Below are 6,000 nucleotides of genomic sequence, written 5' to 3' on the forward strand. Positions count from 1 at the left end.
GTCGAAGAAGCCTTGTAGCTGCATGTGTATCTGTGAGATGTGTGGGGATCCAAGGTGAATGGCCGCCCGTCAGGAGGACTGCCTTTGTCTCCACACTGAGAAAGTGCTCTGCAGTCGGCCATTACCTTCCCCTCGCCATGCTGTAGCCCTCTCTCTCTCCCCCTCTGCCTCACGCAGACCCACTCACAATCAAAGCTATGGAAAAAGAAATAAATGCACATTTTGCAACACACACACGAGTCTTCTGCGGCGCAAATGTACATTCGTGGGAATTTAGTCGCAGTGGCGTAAAAGGCTGAACCACCGTGGGTGTTCCTGCTTCGTTTTTTACCCTTTAAAATGCGCGAATTTCTTCCTTAAAACCAGATTAACTGTATTTAAATATATCAGAAAAATCCAATGATCGCCGCCCATGATGTGATCCATTACGCAGCGGCCGGTCTCACTCACAGGAGCCGGCGATAAATTAAATTATTGCGTTTGCTCGGGTCGTGCTGCGAGGCAGGCGGACCTCCGCGACCGTGCGAGCCGGCAGGGAGTGCACCTCGGCCGGGGCGAGTTGCAGCGTGTCCCCCTGCTCCTTCTCACTCTTTCTCACAGCGAACAATTCCGCCTGGATTTTTTTTTAAAAGGGTAAAACAGCCCGGACTATAACCATCGTTATCTCACTGGTAAATGAGCATTAAAAATGTAAATTTCGCCATATTAGTAAAGGCTCTTCAGTCTCGATCGAAAGCACAAATAGATAAATACATCAGTAAATAGAACTGGCACGTTTGGAATTTGTAGGGATAATTTAAAAATACATCCACAAAATAAGTCGTGGGGAGAAATTAGATATTTTATCTAATTAATAAATTGTCCTCAACGTAAAGAATAATTATATTGATGATAATAATTGTAATAATATAATAATAATACTATTTGAAGTGTATGTATATTTTGTAAGATCGTTTAATTAAATCATTAGGTTTTTTTCCACAGGAAACAGATATCCTGTTTTGTTATCTTTAAAACTGATGCCTCTGCACTGTCTATAATAGACAGCATGTCACACACAGGATTTGGGACTAAATGGTCATTTTACAGCGAGGAAACGCGCCCCCGTGATATTTCTGATGTAATGAAATAAATAAAAGTATATTTAAAAAAAATGACTACTTACTGGTATGTTAAATCCTTGCATAACAATAAATAATAAAAATACAAAACACAGAGAGGGACGCTGCGAGGCCGGGTGCGCCGCCCATTTAAAAAGGAACTCTGAAGTGGAGCATGTGGCTCAGAGGGAGCTCCTACAGTATCTCCATCTGTGGCTGAGCAGGAGCCCGCTGGTTCGGTCTATGGAAGCGGTGGGACCGGGGCTTCCGGCCTGGCTGGATCGCGGCTCCGATCTCCGAGCAGCGGTTTCTCTCCCGGTGCAAACTGCGCACCTCGCTTCTCAGGGGCAGGGTAAACACGGCCTCCCATTGGTCGGATACCTGCATACCCAATGAGCTCGTGCCGCCCGCCCGGGGACACGCGGGGCTCCGATTGGCCAGCAGCGCGGGCCAATGGTGCGCCGGCTGGAGACACTAAACAGAGCAGGAAGCGCCAGATTTAAAGCACGAGTCGGTGTGATTCTCTCACAATGGAGCTCAGTGCAGCCGCGGCTCAGCTTCCAAGTGGCCCGCAGATAACGTAGGTTCCACCAGCACGAAAATATTATGGTCACAACTGCGTTTGAGTTGAGTGCAAAGCTCTTGTATTTGCCTAATGTTTCAAATAGAAATGAAAAAGAAGCATAAAAGATGTGTAACAGATAGTGATAGTAATAACTTGGTTCGTATTCCTTACAATTTAAGTATTGCATGCTCGTTATTACTTACTGATGCTAATGTTCTTACTCTTGCTGCTGTAATATTGCAAACTTCCCCATGCGGGATTAAAAAAGCATTATCTTATCTTAAATTATTCATGTAGCACTTTTCAAAAACAGTTTCAAAAGTGCTTTACACTAAAACCGAATTTAAAGAATCAAAAATTTAATTTGAACAAAATAAACCAGATGAGACTCTTTAAAATGAAACAGTTTAAAAGAAGACAATAAGATAATATTTGAGAAGAGATTTAAAAGAATATACTGTTGCCCTGAGTTCTCCAGGCAGCGGGTTCCAAAGTTGTGGGGCCCCGGGTAGCAAAGGCCCGGTCACCTTTAGTGACCAGTTGAGATTGTGGAGATGTTAATCGGGCCCTGTTAGAGGATCTCAGTCAGCGTTCAGACTGATAGGGGGTTAGCAACTCACTTATATAGGCTGGAGCCTGACATCAGCTACTTATATTATAGTAATTAAAAGCCCTAAGTCCAAATGCATGGTAAAAAAGGTAGGCATGCACCAGATCATGCTTTCAATACTTTTTAGAATTTTATTTGACATTTCTATTACAAACATTCATAATTCCCTAATTAATGGGTAAAACAATTTTTTTTTTTAAATATTTTCCTTCATGACTTTTGCCTAGGAATTTACACACAGCTCAAACATATGAAGAGTGTTAAAGATATAATGAAGCTGAATAAATTGTCCCATAAAACAGTGGCCTATCTCTCTTTTACAGATTAATGGCTCTATGTATATTTCATTTTAAGTTAACAATTCAGGGCATTTATAGCCCACATTAAACACTCACCATTCTTGTGTCTATATATATATTTTTTCTTCTTTCTTCAGAGCCAATAAGGGCTTTTTTTTTGGCAAATGCTTTCGGAACCAATTTCTCGAAACTCAGCACTGAATCAGACAGACAACACTGTGATTCCAATCCCCCCCCCCCCCCCCCTCATGTTATTACTATGGACTTTGGTTATTACATTATGCAAAATGATTACAAATGACCCCCCCCCCCCCCCCCCCCCCACTCCAGTCTCTTTTTGCATGTGCGCTTTTGATTGGCTGGCGCGGTGCCAGAGCATTGTCAGTCACCGAGTGTAAACAAGACTCTGATTGGCTGTTGGCCAGTCCGCATTGGGCTGTCTTGAAAAAAAAAAGAGGCAATAACTGGCCCTGCGGTTTCAAGGCGTCCCGGGTTAGATGATGAAAGGGGGATACAAAAAAAAGAAGAGACGGTTTCCAGGCGCCCAGAAGGCGGACCCCTATTGGCCCTGAAGCCATATGAGTCAAGCGTGAATCAAAGGGAATACTGCGGGGGGGGGGGGGCGAAATTATACATTGGATATTTAAAATAATCGAGGTTAGCTTTCGCATAACACGCGACGGACGCTGTTAATGAAAAGTTGCGAAAAACGAGCGGAACGAGCGCGTCGGGTTACCGGCTGCACGTGAGAGTTTGACCGGGGGGAGAAAACCAGGATCGTCCGCCGAGGAGAGAAAAAACCCCGCACGGAGCGTTTTTTAGCGGTGTCTGCATTGAGGTTTGTGTTTGCGGTGCTGCTGCGTTCAATGAGAATCACGCTAGTAATAAAAAAAAACGTTGCGTTTGGTTTCTTTACGGTGCATTTTCTTTTGGGGACTAAACGGGTGGAGCGTTGCGTACTGTTTGTAATGGTGGTCGTCCAGTGAATTCGGATGAGGGTGTGAAAAGCTTGCATGGAGCCAGCAGAGCTTGATCTGAACGTAAAGCAGCCAGCACTCACTCTCATACAACACGTTTTTTATTTTTTTTTAATCACACGTTTATCAGAATAATAAAGACGATTCCTCTTTTCCATCTATTTATTTTAATTAGTTACACAATTTCACATTGACGTTTTTCCCTGCAAATTTTTTGGGGGGGCAAATGTCTCTTTTAAACAGATCATATAAAACTACACCAACCCATCCAAGAAGGGAAATTCTATTGGTAGATTTATTTACACATTTTCTTTGTGTGTGTGTTTGTGTGTGTGTGTGTGTTTGTAAGTGCCCCCAAGCCCACAGCAGATTTTTTTTTTTTTTTAACATGGCCTGGCAAAATTAATTAAAACTCTGTTCATGTTTATTTAATTAATTTAATTATTATTTGGAGCAAATGAAACCTCAAAAGTCCTATATTTTATTTATGTATAAATAATATTCAATTTTGTTTAATCTCTATATCAAGAAACATATTCATGAAATTATCTTTATTCGCACACATTAATGTAGAGTTGGAGTAATTCGATTTGGATGTATTTATTTGATTGTTTACTCTTTGTGACCATGATGTAATCATACAGTGGACTCAATATTTTGGGAGTTTCTTTTTTTTATATTTCCCCTTTGTGAGACTTTATAAAATCTTTGCTGCTTTGCTCTGATGCAATATTATGTTATATATAATAAGGTGCTGGAATTCCTTCTCATCATGGGCTCTTCTCAAGTGAGTGCATGGTTGCAATGTGAAACAGTCAAGGAGGGGGGGGGGGTAGCTGCAAGAACACACACACAGACATACACACACACACAAGTGATAATTAATGCGGAGTGAGTGATTTCTTAAGAAAAAAGGCCAGTTTTACGACGAGGATTGTCCTTGATCAGTGAAGCGTTGATGATTGACAGCCGGCGCCTCCCACCCACATCTACAGTTGAAGAAAGGACCCATGGATATTTCTTAAAGACAAACTCGTTGGCTGAATGCTTTTATTTCCACATATAAAATACACAAGACAACTCTACGCATGGCTGATCATTTGGAGCATCTGACAATGATACATGATTTCATGTTCTACAAAGTATTGCAATGGTTAGTTAGCACAAGTTTGAAGGAAACACAGAGAAGTTCGAAGGGAAGATTTACAAATGTTTTGCTTCTTGAAATAATAATATTTAACATCTTCTAAAACAAGGGAACTCATGGGTTTGCTAAGGTTTAATGCGTTTGGTCAAGCTTCCACAAACCCACAGCCAGACGTAACATGGCCATGTTCACAATGGATACTCTTTGACCTTTGTTTTTGTTTATTGTGTGTGTGTGTGTGCGTGTGCCAGCACTGATGCAGGCATATATAATCTTACTGAATATTAGTCGATATTATTAAGATGTCAGAAATCAGTTTTATCTTATTGCATAGATATGAAACATTTTATAAGCTAGTTTAACACCTTAACATAAAATGATTTGTTATGCTTATGGTGGTTGGATCATAGAAAACGTGTGTGTGTGTGCGCGTGTGTGTTCATTGCTTGAATTCTGGTAGTAAATGTCAGAAGCTTAGTGAACGCACTGTTTTTAAGACGGCACCCATGTTTTCACTTCAGGGAAAGAAGCCTGATCTCACCCACACACCAATAAAACTGTTGATTTTATTTTTAGATATATTCTCCCTGACCGAAATGAACTTAAAGGGCAGAAATTTCAGTAAAGTTGTTACTTCACATCCCATTTCCTCTAGCTGAAAACAAAAGATCTGTGGACGCTTGAATGTCAGACAAACAGTGGAAACACACACACAGACACACAAACACACACACACACACACACACACACACACACACACATAAACATATTATTTCTATACATTGATCACTTTACATAAATTGAGGGTATAACCATTACAAGCTGATGAATCCCGTGACGCCCTCTGACATGCACTGTTGGGCCTTCTCTACCTTTAAGTTCACCGACCCAAGCAACCTGACGTCACATTTTAACCCTGTCATTACCTCACTGTTTCCCCCTGTTTAGCCCTGCAGGCCTTAAATGGAAATGACAACATTGGCAAAGTTCACTGTCAATTACACAACCCTACGCTTTAAAAAAACAAGGATAATGACGTTTTCTTTACGTGAACTGTGTGTGTTCATGCTCATGTACGTGCCATAACACCTATATCGGAACTAATGAATTCTATTGATTCACTCAGACCCTGTTCAACAATCTGTCTTCATGTGCTAGTTGAACCCAACGTGTATAAAGATGCATATATCAGCATTTCTCTGATGTGGTCTGAAAATATCACCTCAGCCTGAATGTGTGTTTAAATACAAATTAATAATCAATAAAGTTTTAGTTGATATTCTATTAAACTTGCTCTCTCGA

At 41.0% G+C, this 6,000-nt stretch overlaps 1 protein-coding gene across 1 annotated transcript in view; it reads right to left on the bottom strand.

The window, feature by feature from the left end:
* Positions 1 to 1,376, bottom strand: part of LOC133970813 (BAH and coiled-coil domain-containing protein 1) — a 67,171-nt gene extending 65,795 nt beyond the window's left edge. The window contains exon 1 of the mRNA XM_062407870.1: positions 1,166 to 1,376. The gene's annotated coding sequence lies outside the window, so the exon portion shown is untranslated. The remainder of the gene's footprint in view (positions 1 to 1,165) is intronic.
* Between the last annotated feature and the right edge of the window lie 4,624 nt (positions 1,377 to 6,000).

Source organism: Platichthys flesus, chromosome 16, assembly GCF_949316205.1.
Source record: "Platichthys flesus chromosome 16, fPlaFle2.1, whole genome shotgun sequence".
Classification (NCBI taxonomy): Eukaryota; Metazoa; Chordata; class Actinopteri; order Pleuronectiformes; family Pleuronectidae; genus Platichthys; species Platichthys flesus.